The 16,838-nt window shown below is 38.3% G+C and overlaps 1 protein-coding gene across 4 annotated transcripts in view; it reads right to left on the bottom strand.

Annotated features, from left to right (window-relative positions):
- The window catches only part of GRM5 (glutamate metabotropic receptor 5), a 579,659-nt gene extending 563,215 nt beyond the window's left edge, over positions 1 to 16,444 (bottom strand). For 2 of the 4 annotated variants that reach the window (XM_030829702.1, XM_030829703.1), the window contains exon 1: positions 16,225 to 16,444. The gene's annotated coding sequence lies outside the window, so the exon portion shown is untranslated. Of the gene's footprint in view, positions 1 to 13,920; positions 14,122 to 16,224 lie in introns of those variants that run through there. The other 2 variants (XM_012502874.2, XM_003254505.3) reach the window with 1 other exon arrangement.
- Positions 16,445 to 16,838: the final 394 nt, after the last annotated feature.

Raw genomic sequence — 16,838 nt, 5'->3', positions numbered from 1 at the left:
ATAGAAAAATATAGTTTTGGTACAAAAGTTGGGATTGTAGACACAGAGGAAGAAATGAAGACTAATGTTAGTTTTTTCATTGGCAAGTTATTTGAATATTACCAAACCTTTCTTTCACTTTCCTTAGACCCAAGACCTAAAATAATTATTCTCATGGTCATGTGAATTCTATTGCAGACAAAAAGAAATATCTGAAATTAAAGAAAGCACAATTTCTTATTAAATCAGAATGTTAGTGAGTGAACAAATAACAAAACACGACTCATTTTTTATGTAAGAACATCAAAGCGATATGAGAGACCTGGTGTCCTGTCAGGCTCGTGTGGCTGAAATATCAATCCCATGCATTTTATTAAGTTGTTGTATGAAACCCCTACATATTGAGATACAGTATACATATTAAAACACTAAAATATTGCCTTTTGAAGTTATGCGGTTTGTTACTTATTTAACAAAAAATTATTAACTATTTAGTGAAAGAGCCTAATGTAACAAAGAACTGTAATAATATACATTGGCAAGTATCATTATTATCTTTCATTGAGCACCTAACATGCCCCATCTATTCATTAACTCACTTAACAAATATTTATGGTATGTATATGCTATAATTCTGTCCTGGGAATTGAATATTCAAGAGTGAGCAAAATATACAAGCTCCCTATACTTGTGGGCCTTACATATTGGTATTCTAAATGGTAACTTTAGCTGAAACCTAATGAATACAAAGAAAAATAAAGATCAAATGGTATTTCTGTCTTTAGGTCTTTGAGGAATCACCACGCTGTCTTCCACAATGATTGAACTAATTTATACTCCCACTGCAGAAATACTATTCAACCCTGCAATCCCATTACTGGCTATATACCCAAAGGAATATAAATCATTCCATTATAAAGACACATGCACACATATGTTCATTGCAACATTACTCACAATCGCAAAAACATAAAATCAACCTAAATGCCCATCAGTGATAGACTGGATAAAGAAAATGTGGTACATATACACCACGGAATACTATACAGCCATGAAAAATGAGATCATGTTTTCTGCACGGACATGGATAGAGCTGGAGGCCATTAACCTTAGCAAGTTAACACAGGGACAGAAAACCAAATACTGCATGTTCTCACATGTAAATCAGAGATGAATGATGAGAACACATGTATAACTCTGGGGCCTACTGGAGGGTGGGAGGAGATAGAGGATCAGGAAAAATAACTGGTGGATACTTGACTTCATACATGGGTGATGAAATAATACGTACAACAAATCCCCATGACACGAGTTTATGTAACAAACCTGCACATGTACCCCTGAATTTTTAATTTTAAATACTTAAAATTAAAGTTAAAAAAAGAAAAGATAGTCCCAGCTACTCGGGAGGCTGAGGCAGGAGAATGGCGTGGACCCGAGAGGCGGAGCTTGCAGTGAGCAGAGATCGCGTCACGGCACTCTAGCCTGGACGGCAGAGAGAGACTCCGTCTCAAAAAAAGAAAAAGAAAAATATACAGAAGAATGAAAAAAAGCCAGTCACATAAAAAATATGCCTAGAACATGAAGAACATGGGAAGCATGATGACACGAGATGAAGATGGAAAGGCAATAAAGGTCCAGGCCATGTAGGATGTTGTAGGCTCTTATAAAAAAAAATTTAATGTTGGCCAGGCGAATTGGCTCATGCCTGTAATCTCAGCACTTTGGGAGGCCAAGGTGGGTAGTTCACTTGAGGTCAGGTTTTCAAGACCAGCCTGACCAACATGGTGAAACCGGTCTCTACCAAAAATAGAAAAATTAGCTGGATGTGGTGGTGCACGCCTGTAATCCCAGCTACTCAGGAGGCTGAGGCAGGAGAATCGCTTGAACCTGGGAGGAGGAGGTTGCAGTGAGCCAAGATTGTGCCACTGCACTACAGCCTGGGTGAGAGAGTGAGACTCCATCTCAAGAAAAAAAAAAATAATGTTAATTACAACAGAAAGCCATTGAGGAGATTTAAGCAAATGACTGGAACAATTCAGTCTTACAAAGGATTATTCCGGCTGCTCATTTTCCTGGATAATCAGTTGAAGAAATCTTATAAGGAAACCTGTAATAATCTAGCAAGAAATGAGGGTGACTTCTCTATGATTGGTGACAGTAGATATGGAGAAAAGTGGTCACAGTCAGATATATTTTCCAAGTTGAATCAACTGTACTTGCTGATAGACCAGATGTGAGTAGTAAGGTAGAGAGAGGAATCAGGGTCTACTCTTAGCTTCTAGTTTGAGAGCCTAGTGCATTTTGACAGCATTAATACAGATAGGATAGACTAGCACATAAACAGGTGAGGGGCAGAAGAAAATTAATGATCTTCTTTTGAAAATACAAAATTTGAGATGCCTTGGAAGTATCCAGGTAAAGATGTCAGACAGGAAAGTGAATATGTAAGGTAGGACCCAGGGGAGAGTTTTGGTTTAGACATGCAAATTGAGGGCCATCAATATATAAAATATTTAGAATGAATGAAATCGCCTGGAGAGGAAGTATAAATGTTGCAAAAGCACAGCTAAAAAATAAGCTCTGCTGAGGGGCCAGATTTGGGAAAAGCCAGCTATGAAAAGGAGTCAACCCAAAAAGTAAGAAGATAAAGTGAGAGTAAATGATGTCACAGAGGCCAAAAAAGAATATTTTAGGTACTTTATTTTTAAAGACATATGCAAGGCTTATATATTTCAGAGAAAAACGTATCTGATTCACATGGAAGATACTATATTTACTATATTCCATGTACATTCTATACACTGAAGATTTCTGACACAATGGCTACGTCTTTGAGTGTGTCTGTATGTGTGGCATATGTATACCAATAATCCTTATAACAACCCTAAAATGTAGGTACAGGTTGAACAACCCCTACACAAAACGCTTAGGACCAAAATTCAGATTTCAGAATCTTTCAGATTTTGGAATAGTTACATTATACTTACTTACTGCTTGAGCGTTCCAAATCCTAAAATGTGAAATTGGAAATATTCCAATAAGAATTTCCTTTGAGTATCGCATGGGTACTCAAACATCCTGCAATTTTGAAGCACTTCAGATTTTTAATTTTTGAATTTGGGATGTTTGAACTGTATTATTTTATTACCTTCATTTTACAAATGATGTAATATGTTTTGATAAGTTAAAAACTAGCTGATCACTTAGAAAATAATGGAGCTAGAATTTATGTCTATGCCTGTTGACTTTATAACACATTGTTTTAACTATTCCTTGCTGCCTCACAGCCCCTTCCTACCAAAAAAATAAAAGATATTACCAATGTCCATGAAAACAAGAAGGGCCACCCAGACCCAATTTGAACATCCAAGAGATACAGAATCTTACAGGAGTCACCTTTCAAACTGTACAGTAAAGAGCATTCCAGGGAAAAGATGATTCAGCTCATAGAGATACAAAAGGTACAGTGTGTAGGTTATCTAGTACAAGTGTATTTACATTGCCTGGATATCCACCCCAAATTATGGCTTATCAGATTATGAAGCAATTACTGCTTCATAATCTGATGAGGCAGATATTAGCTATGAACTTAGATACCTGGAATATACTTTTAAAAAGTTATGATATAGGAATACAAAAGAATTGTGCTATTACTCAGATTATTATAAGGCTAAATAGAAAGTCATCTTATGTGCAATTAAAATACAAGAAATTCATAGAGTATAAATTCCAAATAGACCTGAAAGAAATACATCAAATCTATCAGCATCCCTCATGTGTTTCCTATAAATGTTTACTGAGTAACACACCCTTCTATGCCCCAAGGATCCAGTTATGGACAAAATAGATATAAAGTCACATCATTATGGAGCCTATACTCTAAGAGGGTTTGCCAGACAAGAAACAAAATAAAATGGCGTGAACCCGGGAGGCGGAGCTTGCAGTGAGCCGAGATCGCGCCACTGCACTCCAGCCTGGGTGACAGAGCGAGACTCCGTCTCAAAAAAAAAAAAAAAAAAAAAAAAAAAAAAGAAACAAAATAAATACCTAAAATATTGTGTGCTACATGGTGGTGAGTGTTTAAAAGCAAAAAAACAAAATGCAGTGAAGCAGTATAGAAAGTGCCAGAGATATAGGAAATTTTGAGTAACGTGGCGAAAGAAGCATAAACTGAAAAAATAACATTTGAGTAAATAGCTAAAAGAATTAAAGGAATGAGTCACGCAGATCTCTAGAAAAACAACATTGCAGGTAAAGGATAAAGCAAATACAAAGTCCCTAAGACAGACTTAATGTTTAGTGTGCTGAGGAGTAGCAAACAGGCTCATGTGGCTGTAGAAAAGTTAAAGTGCAGAGAAAGGAAGACGTGGAGAACAAGAGATAATGTGGTGATGTTGAGCCTGTTTGGACTTTAAAAGACTTTGACTTTAACATTTCATGAGAACGTTTTTCTGGGAGGATTCCAACAGAGGAGGAACACATTCTACCTAAATTTTAACAAGAATAAGGGCACGAAGGCAGAAAATGAGGAGCAATTAGGAAATTTGCACTAACTTAGGTGAGACAAATGACAGTGGTTGGACTGGAGATACGGTAAGTACAAGTGGTGAGAACTGCTGGGATTCTGAATATATTTTGAAGGTAGAGTGAACAAATTGGCTATTAGAGCTGACTTGGGATGTCGGAGAAAGAGAAAAATCAATGAGGACGCCAAGATTTTCAGCCCGAACACAAAAAGGATGGAGTTGCATCGGCTGTGGTGGAGGATGCTGTGGCAAAGATGTGGATGGAAACAACAAAACAATGTTAAGTTCAATTTTGATATATCAAGTTGCACATACTAGAAACTCAAGAAGAGATCATTGAATGAGCAGGCGGATGTAAGGGGCTGAATTCTGAAGAGAGGTCTGAACAGGAGATAAAATGTGGAAGGTGTGAGTATACAGAAGTCCTTTTTGTAAGCCATGAAACTGGATTAAATCACCGAGGAAGTGGAAAAAGAAAAGAAACTAGTGCCAGAGATTGTGCCCCAGGGAATTCCAAGGTTCAATGGTAAGGAATAATCAGCAAAGGAGACTGAATAATTTTTTGAATAAAAACTTCCTTTTGTGAAGTGAGGAGAGAGAAGCAGTAAAATGTGAAGTATTCATATTGTATCATGCAGAAATAAAGGGACGGTATGCTTTGATTTTCTCAAGAAATATTTTGGTTGGGCATGTATGCATACATAAAGACTGGAAACATATACATTGACGTTAATAGAGTGTTCTCTGGGTAGTAAAAATATAGTACTTTTAATTTTATTTCTTGTCTTCATCTGTGTTTTCTAAATTTATAAATATAGTAATACAACATATTTACTATCATTATTATTTTTAATTTGGAACTGAGGGATATGCTTTCTAAATTTCTGCAACTTTCTCCCTTGAGACCTTATCTCCCTCCATCCATTCCTCCTTGGGAGCCTACTAGTCAAGTTAGGCTCTTGTCCAAGTATACACTGTTTATTCCAATGGCTTTGCACATGCTGCTTCTTATCCCTGATATGCAGTTGTTCCAATGGTCTTCATGGCAGAGTTGTTAAGAGCATGGGCTTGGAGTCCAATGACCTGAATTTGAATCCTGGCACAGCCATTTATCGGCGGTGTGTCCTTAGGCATTTAGGCTCTCTGAGCCTCATGCCTTTATTGGCGATTGGAGTGACAGCAGTACCTACCCCAAGGAGTTTTAGTGAGTATTGAATGAACTAATATTTAAAAATAGTCCCTTCCTAAATTATTACCATATCCCTCACCTGGCAGTGTTTGCACTATCCTCCAAGCTCACATGGCAATTTTTTATTTATACTTTCTTATAGTATTCATTACCAAGCTAATATTGTAGGATGTTTAAGGAAAATAGCAACATAAAACTAGAGAGGGCCCTGGAGATGATTCCATTTAACTGAAATCCATGGAAAGCAAATGATTCATAGCAGACCGGGGACTTGAATTCAACAAAATGTCACTCAAAACACAATTTTAATCATAGTTTACAACTTGGTATCAGCTCTTATATAATTTTCTAAGCTTATAATCTTTTATATTTTTTATTTAAATAAAATTTTAATATGAAATCTCTCATATTTTTCTTTGTATAATATAAATATCTTTCATATCAGTTCATTTGGATGATGGGGACAATTATAACAACAATTAAAATATGCAGAGGGCATACCATGTGTTGTTCACTTTGCTAAGAATCTCACATGAAATGACATTTAGCTGTCATACAAACTGTAAAAAAAGTTATGTATGCACATTTTACAGAGAAAGAACTGAGGCTCAGAGAGATACAGAGGCTTGGCCAAGATTCCCAAGCAAGTGGGTAGTAGCAGAGCCAAGAGTCACATTTAGAACATTTATTTAATTTTATCAGTTGCATGGCATTCAATTATATGTGTGTACCAATATTTAATTATTCCTTATTGTTAGATATTAAGGTTATTTATAGATTTGTCTTAATATCATAAACAATGTTGCATTTTGCTTGCTTTTGAAAGTATCTTTGTAGCACAATTATTTAAAGATTATATTTCTGGCATAAATGTTTCTCATAGTTTACAACTGATGGATGTAGGATATAAAAGATGATATCAACTTCACTCCAAGATCTGTCTCATTAACATCATCAATTCTGAGAACTATCCAATATTCTTTCTGTGAGGATCTACTCTCTCTTGCTTCTGTATAAGTTCCTGAGTAAGGCCATTTCTCCTTGTGGTGAGATTTCTCCTGTGCAACCTCACCACAAGATTCATTCATTATTTTAACAGGTGTCTAGTAAAAGAAAAGACAAAGAAAAATACCATAATACTTTATTTTCAGTGTAAAGAGCCTTTTTTCATTCTTGATCTCATATCTATCTAAAAATAATACTTCTAGAAATGTCTAAGAACCCCAATTTCTTATATTAGGAAACAAAGTCTCAGGTAAAATAAATTATTTTCTTTAGGTTATAGCTTTTAGATGGTGGGGATAATATGTCAGTAGAAATAAATGTGCAGGTTTATCCTATAGATAATGGGGAGGCATTAATTCTTGTAATGATAAAAAAGCTTTTAAAATGTTATGATCTACACTCTAATAATATGGTGACATTTAATTCACTAAAAAGTGAGTAAATGCCTTAATAGTTTGATTATCTAGTATATTAGTTCAAGTACCTATTTTCAAAAGTATGCTTTACTCAGTGTTATATTTCTGGGTCCTTAGCAGAGTAAATTAATTACTAGCACATTATAGAAAACAATAGACATATTTTAAATATATACAAAAGTATTTCGCATCAGGTAACCACACACTCTCATGTGATATCCTAAATGAATATGAAAAAGAGATATTGATGGAAAAACTTTGCCATAAATTGCAATCTACACTATAATCAGATTCACAGCTCACATTGTCCTTTATTTTCCACAATCTTCTAAAATACTGACCATCTTTCTGGCACAGATGTCTCTTATATAACTTAATCTCCACACAAGCAAATCACACAGCTCAGGACATAAACACCAAAATGATTTCTTCTGCCTGATCAGTGGCCTCATCACAAACAGTCAAGGGTGTCAATATTGCATATGCCATCAACGCATCTGATATATTTTTCTGAAAACAAGTGCATACCATAGATAAGAGACAGTCTGAGGTGCGATGATACAGAGAACCCTGTAGTCTGAGGAAATCTCCATTGTCATTACTATCTCAATCACACATTTGTGACCTTGTAAACAAGAAAATGCAGCATCCCCACTGTTTAGCCCCACAAAGTATAGGCCATATTTTAACTGAAACTCCCTCGACAAAAAAGGGCCATAAAACACTACTGTACAAAGATGAAATCTGTAATTTTATCCATTAATTTAAAAGTTCTGGCAGTTCAATAGAGCTCACTAAATCACTGTAAATCATTTAAACAAGTGGTTTAGTAGTCTATGAAGACCTGGAACAGCCTACTGCAGCAAAGCAATAAAAATGATGCAATCCACTGTTAACTAGTCTCAGTTTAATTATAAAGCAGGGATTTTAGACTTTTACCCATTCTGCAGCCTTCAGCTGATTTCTTGTTATTAGGGGTATACCTCTGAAGACTGTAAAGCATTATTTATATATTATCTGTAATTAAATGCTTGAGACAGTGGTTTTACATTTCTATAACTTGATCTCCACTTACTTATTAATAGATAATATTTATAAAGTGCCTTCTTTCTGTTAAATAATGTATAATAATTATTTAATGTAAGACTCACAATAACCCTGTAAGGTAGGTATAATTACTACCTATGTTACTACCTCTAGAAATCGAAGTTTAGAGGTCAAGAATCTTCTCCAAAGTATCAAACCTATAATAAATGGTAGAACCAGGACATGAATCCAACTGCATTTGGCTCCAAAGCCCATACTTAATAAACAAATGATGAGGTCTCCCCCCAAAAAACAAATGAATTAGTTATTCAAACCTTATGCATTGATTGAAAAGTATTTTGGAGATACTGCTTTCCATTAAATTTTTTTTTTTTTTTGAGACAGAGTCTCGCTCTGTCACCCAGGCTGGAGTGCAGTGGCACAATCTCTTTCCATTAAATTTTTATGTAATGTACATAAATTCATCAGAAAGCATACAAACAAATCAAGTAAATATAGGGAACTCTGTTTCCTAGCATCATTTAGACAAGGGTTTCTCAACCTGAGCATTATTGACATTTTGGAGTAGATAATCTTTTGCTGTGGGCAGATGTTGTCAGTGCACTGTTGGTTGTTTAGCAGCACCCCTGGTTTCTGTTCACTAGATGACAATGCCATCCCCTCCCAGCTCTGATAAACAAATTTGTCCTCAGATATTAGTAAATGTCGCCTGTATGTCAAAGTCACTTCCAGTTGAAAAACACTAATTTACATGAAAGTTAATCCTGGCAAGGTCGACATAATCATGAAAGAAGAGCATACCTAAGAGCCAATCATCTGGACACATCAGTCTTACAAATTCTCTACCTGAAACTTCCAAGTAATGCTAAGGAGAGAAGGTTGAAATAGGCTTGCCTTTCTCAATGTTTACGTAGTTATTAGTCTGTATTATCTTGTTGAAAAGGTAGAAATTTCAATTTGAGAAAGACAAATTTAAGCTGTAAGAGTCAAGATTGATATTACCTTACATTAAATATGCGTAGTTCTAAGTATCACAAATTACAAGAAATGAATGTGAGGAGAGTATCCTACAATATACTTCCCAAATTCAAAGGCTGCTTTTGATATGAAATGCAAAGTTTATTATAATTTTAACAAGACTACAACAATAACGATAACTTTATAAAGTAATTTACACGTTGATTTTTCAAAATTTTATTTATTTTTAAACAAATGATATAATAGTGTATTATTTACTTCCATGTGTTTGAATAATTCCACATTACTATGCATTTAGACAAACTTTTTTAAAAAATACTTTTGATTATTCTTCTGTAAAATATAATGAATGTAAGAAGGTTGCATTATTAAAGTGCCCATTATTATCATTGTGATTATAAGTTTTCATTTTCCTCAGAACATTTATACTCAAAATTTTAAAACCCATGGCCTGAACCAGCATTATTGTAAAGAACTAATCATTAGATAATTTTTCTCTAATCTGATATATTTGCAAGACCAATAGAATCATATATACATAAAATATATATTTTGCATCTAAGTCTTTCTTTTACACTTATTCTACAGTCTGACTAAAAAAGGAGATATTTGAGATAGCAATTATGTATTATTTTGATTTCTGATTATCTTCAAGCATTTGCATGTTTATTTTTAAATATTCTTGAATATATGAGAAAAATAAATATTTGCACATTTCCTTGTTGAGGAAGGGCTGCTGACTCAAAATTAGTAGAATTCAAAAAAATTGATATATGTATGTAAGCTGTAGGTCAGTATCATAAAAGTAAAAGTTTGGAAATCAGATGAGCCTAGATTTAAATACCTGCTTTGTCACCTTTGTTTGTACCGTGGGACATTGGACAAGTTATTTAATCTACGTTGGTATTATGTTTTATCATTAAAATCATAAAATAAAAATAAAACACAACCCATAGGGCAGTTGAACATTAAATGTAATAACATAGGAAATGCAGAAAACTCGATGTCCGAAGGCCTGGGTAGGATTGATAGTTTATGCTCTGTTCACTATGGGTCAGATACTTTATTTTTTTAATTTATTTTTCTCTTTATGTCTTCTAAAAAAAAAAACGGGATACATGTGCAGAATGTGCAGGTTTGTTGCATACGTCTATGTGTGCCATGGTGGTTTTCTGCACCTATTGTTTTTTTTTTTTAATTTGTGCAATTAATTCATCATATTCACTTGATGCCATGTACTGCTATAACCCATCTCCCAATTTGAAAATAGTGAAACTGAGGTACATAAATTTAAGTAACTTGCCTCAGGTCACACAAGTAGTAAGCCACAAAGCTGAGATTCAAACCCAGGCAATTTGAAGCTAGAACCTGTACTTCCAATCATACCACAACTCACTGGAAACCACGATAAAATAATCCCATAATGTTTAGTGTTTAGCCACACCACAGAGTAAAGCAGCTCAATACAATGGAAACAGGGTAAGTTTTAGTGCCAAACAAATCAAATCTCTCTCTTTTGCATATGCATGTATATATATTTCCATTATTTTTCTCTTTTACATATATGGTAAAAGATATATACACACACACACAAATATATATGAATGAAATATATGTTTCCTTATCTTCAAAATGGAGGATGGGTTATAGCAGTACATGTTATTGAATGAGTACAATGAATTAATTGCACAAATAAAAATAAAGTGACCCACAGTGAACACTGCATAAACTATGCAGTGTCCTTTGACAGTAGAATAAAAAACTTAGTTTTTATAACTGAAAAGGAAAAACAAATAATGCCTTTTATTGTTGATATAATTAAATAAAATAACATACCTACCACTTAGCATGATGCCTGATGTGCTTAATAAATAGTAGTTATTAGAGCAGGGATAAGGCTGCACCAAGACTTTTGCCTGGTGGCCCTTCTGACAAAAGTTATATATAGTTAAAATATGACTCAGACAGGTAAAATATAGATTTTCATCTCCTATGAATTTAAAGGAAATGAAAGCAAGGCTATGCCTTCATGTTTCTTAGAAACACATTTTAAACAACTAAGATAAAGGAATATCAAGATATTATCTGATTTACAAATAATTGAAAATTCAAAACTCAAAACTGAAGTTTCTTTTCTTGGGTTAAATACATCATGCACTAAAAATATTTCTCTTGATGCTCATGTCTTCTTATGTTCTCCTAAGCGTCACTCACTGACTAAAACGACTAGAATTAATATTTCTCTGAATATGAATATAACACATAACACATATTTCTAAACTGCAGAATCTTCCTGCTTTGTAATAATACATCTTCAATATATCCAACCTCTAAACCAGCCAAATCAGCTTTATCATATAACATATATATATATATCGATATATATAAAAGGTAGTATCTAATATTTTATAAAGTTGGTTTATACATGATCTATCTATCTATATCAAGATATACATAAAAGTACCTCACATGTACATATATATAATACAATAAGAATGTGTAAGATAAAATATTTGGATATAGCTCTGTCTTCATCCCATGAGGATAGAAAACCTGGGATAAAATTGGTATACAAATAAATATGATACTTTTAATGATCAACCTCATCTCACATTTTCTACTTGTAGTACCACCTACCTTTTATTGACACTAAATTTAGTTTCTCTAACCAAAATGATCATTCTGTAAAAGACAATATAGTAAGACTTCTATAAAATATTACATGGGTTTTGGAAAAAAATAAGAAAAGTAGAATTATTAAAATGCTTTAGTCACAAAAGTGAGCATCTTTAATGAGGTAAGTCATTTTATCATGAAAGACAACAATGTTAATAATCAGAACCAAAATTAAAAATGGTAGGTAGTTAATCAAGTATTCCCAAAGTCTGGATAGTTTGTGCTGGTTGGATATAATAGATATGAGTGAATTTTTCAATTTCCCCCTGGGTGTTTGTGATCATGTCCATAAGGTATACTATAAAGTGATAGTAAAGGCCTGTGTCTACCTATGGAAGTAAAGTGAAAAACTTGTATTATTCAAATGCCATCTCCCTCTCCCAAATAATCTCGACATATCCTTTCATAAGTGAACACTGAAGAGTTTGGGCTTTTTGTGAGTGTATAACCCGCAGCCAAAACATTCCCGTGTGATAGCACAAACCTCTAGGGGGTGCAATTAAAATATCTAGATTGTATGTTTTGTCATGTGGAGTGTAAATGACTAGGGAAAGCTTTTTCTCTTAAGAGAAGCTGTTATTTAGGAAGTGCCATGTACATTTTTCTCCTAAGAAACTTGAAAGATCTGTCCAGAGTGCTGACAAGATTTCACGGGGAGAAGGCTGGAAATTTGATGGGACGCACACTACTAACCCAATGAGTTCAGGACGCAGTATTTTCAAGTCACAAATCAATGGCCTTTTTAAATGGGAATAAACATGCATAAAGGACAGAAATAGCCACAATCGATTCTTACACGTGTAATCACATTGAGGTAACTGAGAAATTAAAGAAGAAACCTCCCTGCACTCCATAAAGAAAACAGCAAAAAGCACACCTAACAAGAGGCAGCATACCTGAACACTCCACAGCTGACACTAGAATGTCATGCAACTAAGGCTTCCACAGAAAACCCCTGCTATGTCCTACTGGAGGAAGGGCTGCACGTAGTCCTGGTCAATGCACCTTTGGCTGCTTCAAATGGCCAGTACCCAGGATTAGAGACACAAATTAGCTCTAGCTTTGTCCTGAGAAACTCTGAACAATAAAATACCATGTAGCGAATGGAGAAGAAGGTGAAAAGGAGAAGCTGCCTTCTCACTGGTCTGTATCAATTTCTTATTGAAAAAGTGAAGTATTGGAGACCCTATCTGCCTGGTTACTCGATGTTACAGTCCAGCTAAGGCAGCATCAAGATTGTGTCTAAATAAGCACAAGCACTTGTTATCCTCTCCTAAATTTCCCTTCCACACAGCAACTCCTCTGAAAGGAAATGAGGGCAGCTGTAAATTCAAGTACCAGGTGAAAGAGCCCTCCAGGTGGACTTGTCACATCCCTGGAGAGGTCCTAACGCACGTTAGGCTCGGGACACCGGCTAGCCACCGGCTAGCCTCCGCCCTCGTGGGCCTGCCCTGGGTTTTCTTCCCTAAGTCGCTGGAGCCTGGGCTTCCTCCTTGGCATGCCGCTCATGCTCCCGCCGTGGGATAACTAGCAGGCTTTGTGTTCGAGGGGAAAGATAAATCCATGGAAGAGGAAAGAGCGGGAGGGCTCAGGCTGGTGTTCAAAGAGAGGCAATATAGCCTGAGTGAAAGAGATGTGCTTTCAGCACCACCCGCTGTCCCCCCTCTTCCTGCAGCAGGCGCCACGATGCGGCCGCTAACCGATCTATTGAAAAGCAATTCTCCGTCCTCTTTCTCTCTCCACCTTTGCTTCTCACAATTCCGAGCCCTCGGGTGTTTTGCGGGAGCACACTCTGCATTCGAAACCACGCGCACCTGGCCTTAGAGAGCGGGAACTCGGATGCGAAGGCATGCAGAATCTCCTTTTCAACCCTTGCAGCTCTTCCCTCCTTCACCCCATTGCTCGCGCCTTTTTCCCCAACAGGTTTAATTAAGGCTGTTCGCAAATGGAACAGACTTGAATCTTGTCGGCTTTGGCCACCCCTGCTCCACCCGCGTCCCCCTCCCCCAAACCAAACTATGAGCTACTCAGCAAGCTTATAGATCCTAAACCCTTCTCTGGCCAGGGGACACTTGGGCACACAGACACTTATCAAGCTTACCCCCCTGTTGGCTGCGCAGCGAGCAGTGAGACTCGGTCTAGCTAGCCCCCCGAAAAGTTGGGCCACGGGGATCAGCGGGGCAGAGCCGGCCTCTCCAGTCCCCAGCTTCCCCCCCAAGATGATCTCAAGCTCATTCCCTCCGCTCAGCGTGCGCAGAACAGCCGAGCTGAGGGCGGCGTGTGCGGCAATCTCCCCGCTACTGAGAAAGGGGGGATGGGGGGAAGGGGAGAGAGCGGAGGAGGGAGGGGTGGTAGTTTGTATTTATAGAGAACAGAGTTCTTTGCGCAACTTTTTGGTGCCACCAAGTGGCACAGTGAGTTCCTTTAGGAACATAGACTCCTGGGTGAATCTGGATGAGTAGACCAGCTCTGCAAACAGATGCTCACATGGCAAGGGAGTTGGAGGCACTCCCAGGACTTAGTTTTCACATGTTTACCGTCATATCTCAGCACCTGGGATACAAATCCCTAAATTCTAAGAATAAGCCTGTATTGAGTGAGAAAGGGCACCTGTGCCTTCCTCAGACAGGTGGAAGGAGTGTCAAGGACATGGTAGGTCCCAGTTGTCTCCTAGGAGTGTAGACATCCTTGTCTCAGGAGGAATATCCACTATCTTCTTCCTAACCCCTCTGCCCAGATTACATTGCATTTATGTTTTACTCTAAACCCTTCTTCTTGCTGCCCTGACTACCTAATCTTTAAACTGGATTGGCACTTATTTTCCTTGCCACCAAAACTTCTTCCTCAATGGTAACCTTAAAAATAGCATATGACTTGTTCACAACGTGCAGGTTTGTACCCTAGAACTTAAAGTATAATATAAATAAATAAATAATAAAACACTAAAAAAATAGCATATGACTTTAGGTCTCTGGATCTGAACATTTCTAAACAGCTCTCAGAACTCCAAGTTCACTGAACTGCAGGCTGGAGGTTGGATTTTCCTCACTCATTTCCACAGACCACTCAGCATGCATCACCCCAACAGCACAGTCAGGATCTTGCCAACTGCCTTTAGTACTTTGAGGAAGAATCCCCCAAAGCTTCCTTTATCCATATTTTATGAGTGTTCTTACTTCTTAGTATGCAGATCTTCAAACACATACATAGACACTACTGCATGGGACCTTCATGTCCCCAAATGCAGAAGATCCTCTACATTGTTCAGTAGAGAAACTGAGGACATGAAGGTTAAGCGGCTTGTTCAAGGTCATGTTTCTCTAGAGATCAGCCCAGGAACTACCTAGGGTAGAACTGAATGAACGCAGTGATGCCAAACCCGATCACTCTGTTTTTGTTGCTTCTACTACCCCACTCAGCCTATTCAGTCATATTCAGCTCCCTTCTCTTCCCTCTATTCATTTCTTTCGTATTCTCTCTCTCTCCCTCCCCCTGTGTGTGTGTGTGTGTGTGTGTGTGTGAGAGAGAGAGAGAGAGAGAGAGAGAGAAAGAGAGATTATTCTTTGCCAAAGTTCCATAAAGGAACCAAGAGTAAACATGTCTTCCTGGCTCCACTGGGAGTATATGAACTTGAGTTTATAGGTCCAGAGTTGCAGGTGTACCATCTTTACATGATCCACAGTTACAGAAAACCTCTCCCTCCTAGTACTGTAGTCCTTTTAGAAATGGAACACTGACATTTACACCCAATCGGGTCCCTTCTTCGCTGCCTCTTTCTGGGGTGAAGCACCAGCAACTGCTCTTATTAGCTCCCCCAAACACCTAATGGGCTCAAAGATAGAGCAGGCCATCTCCCTTCCTAAATCCTTGCCTTTCGTGCACATATATTGGCATGACAGACAGACACACACACACACACACACACACACACACACACACACACACAGAGGGAGAGAGAGAGAGACAGACACACAGAGAGAGAGAGATCCAAACGTATCCTTTGGCTCGGATCTTTATTTTTTCCTCCTCTGATTTTTTTTTAGTTCGTTTTCTATGGAAACAAGCCCACTTAAATCCCTCACTTATGCAAATAAAAGCAAAATGATCTTCATAAACCTCCCATTGGAGCGATGCCGCGGTAGCCCAAGCTCCTGACTTAAATTTATGTCTGATTCACACAGCACACGTCCTTGCAGGGTGACTTTTCTAAACTTGCAGGACCTCGTACCGTTCCTGGCTCTACCAGCCCTCCACCTGCCCACCACTTGCCCTTCTGGGTCTTTTTAGCCCCAGCTCCCGCCCCTTGCTTGATCGCTCTCCATCCCTGCACTGGGGGAGGGGCTCCAGCGGTATCCTATATCCGTGGTAACCACAGCCAAGAGAAAGAAAAAGGCGCTGTGCTTACCAGGTGCGCGCCCTGAGCCTTGCGCCCCCAGGCAGCCGCTCCTCGAGGGCTTCCTGCGCTCTCGTAGCGGCCTTGGCTGCAGCTGGAGCGCTAGTGTCGGCGATGGAGGCAGCAGTGACAGCAGGCAGAACGGCTGCGGGGCCCGCGGCGGTGGCGCTCGCTCTCTCGCGCCAGCGCCGGGAGCACGTGCCGCGCTCGGGCAGACGCAGCTGGAAGCGCAGCGCAGGGCTGGCTTATACTCCCGCAGCGCGCGGCGGGGATTGGCAGAACGGCCAGGGCATAGACTCAGTGGGTGAATAAGGGTCTTAAAGCCTCGTCGTTTCGGGGTTCAGGCGAGGGTAGCCTTGGGCTCCCTCTCCTGCTCCTCACATTCCTTCTGGGAGCCATGGGAGGAGGAAAGCCGTGAGGAGGAGGCGTGGGTGGTGTGTCACTCAGAGAGAAGCTGGGGGAGCAGGTAGATAATAAGGTTCTTTTTGACTATGGCACTTAAACCCCTGACAATGATTGGGAGAAGCGGCATCACTGCTGGAGGGTAGAGAAAGCTAGGAAGTCAGGGAACCCCGAGATGATTCAGAGGTGTGACTGGTTAGAAAGAACGGCCTCTAATGATGTTA

The sequence above is a fragment of the Nomascus leucogenys genome, chromosome 15, assembly GCF_006542625.1.
Source record: "Nomascus leucogenys isolate Asia chromosome 15, Asia_NLE_v1, whole genome shotgun sequence".
NCBI lineage: Eukaryota > Metazoa > Chordata > Mammalia > Primates > Hylobatidae > Nomascus > Nomascus leucogenys.
Note: the sequence above shows the minus strand (reverse complement) of the source record. Positions and strands in the feature narration are given on the sequence as shown.